This window comes from Rhagoletis pomonella, unplaced genomic scaffold, assembly GCF_013731165.1.
Source record: "Rhagoletis pomonella isolate Grant_MI unplaced genomic scaffold, Rhpom_1.0 Rhpom_scaffold_00004, whole genome shotgun sequence".
Classification (NCBI taxonomy): domain Eukaryota; kingdom Metazoa; phylum Arthropoda; class Insecta; order Diptera; family Tephritidae; genus Rhagoletis; species Rhagoletis pomonella.
Window position 1 is genome coordinate 63,562,273 of NW_023458558.1, and position 1,569 is coordinate 63,563,841.

The window sequence follows — 1,569 nt, forward strand, 5'->3', positions numbered from 1 at the left end:
TTTCAAATTCGGACACACTAGACCACTTAATCAGATTTTTTTTTTAAATTGGATTAACGATTAATGATTAAAATTAAGTAATCGTAATCACAACCGACGATTAACGATTAAAAAAACTTAATCACTAATCGTACAGATGATTACGATTAATTTATTTTAATCGTTAATCGCGATTAACATTTTAATCGTTAATCAGATTAACATTTTGCCAACACTGGTTACAAGTGACCAAATGTGGCAACCGTGAATGTGATACATGACTCGAGATCAATGAGCTTTAAAACATAATGGCTGCATTTCTTTATTCATTCTGAGCGTTTGGAATAAACTTTTTTGTTTACTTATTCTTTAGAACATTCCTGATGATATTATAACGTAGATCTCAAACGCATTCTGTTTATTCCGGCTGTGAAATTGGATTATCCGGAATGTATAAAGAAACGCAGCCAATACGTTTAACCCTCCTATTATGAATTTTCATACGAATACGATGAACGCTTGCAAGCGTATTGTATCAAATAAGTTCTCATATTATCGTTTTCATACGCCCGACTGATGTGTTGTTGTGAATGGCTCTGGCTTTGGTTAGCTTTGTATTATGAACCAGCATAAGTCAGCTATGCTTACTATCGCATTTTTACAACATCGATTCGTAATAGAGAATAACGAAATACAAGCGTTTATCGTGCATCGTATGAACTCATAATAGGAGCGCAATTGGGAAATTTCCCCTGATTTCTAGAGAACTTGACAGCCTCTTCGACAGTTGTAAACTCTTAAGATTTTAATTTGACATAAATTCGTACCGGCGTATCTAAAACCCTTATCAGTAACATCTTAAAAAATAATTGCTTATTTTTCGAAAAATTAGCACCTTATTTGACAGCTGTCAACTCAAAGTTTTAATTTTACAGAAAACTCGGGATCAGCATGTCTAAAAACCTAATTAGTGGCATTTCTAAAAAGATGGTCTAATTTTTTTAAAAATTCATAGTCCATTTGACAGCTGTCAACTGTCATGGTTTAAATTTGACATAAAATTCGTTATCAGCATGTCAAGAAACGTAATCAGTGGTATTTTCAAAAGGTTTTCTTAATTTATGAGAAATTTGCAGTTGATTTTACAGCTGTCAATTCTCGAAACTATAAATTTTATAACTTATTCGGATTTAGCATTACAATACTACGATCCCGCAGTTTTATTACAATCGTAACAGCCCTTCTAATTTTTCGCGTAAAACAAGGCTTCTCCGACCACTGTGCGGCGCATATAATCCCGCAACTACGACGCGCAAATGCTTCCCATAAAGTACGATGCTTGGGAAAAAAAAGTTCCGGAATCTACAACGCAGGCCAACAAAAATTTAAAAAAAAAAAATCGGTGCGACGCTTGTTAAACTGTTTTTAATAGACCTTTTGTGCTGATTACGAATTCGTAAGTACACAGTTTTCGACAGCTCCATAATTTGAGCCAAACAATATCAAATTGTCGTGTTTTTTGAAATATGTGGAAAGCTCTAGCAAAGAAATAAAAGGTGATAGAACCTTCCACTTAGGGCTGGATGTTCA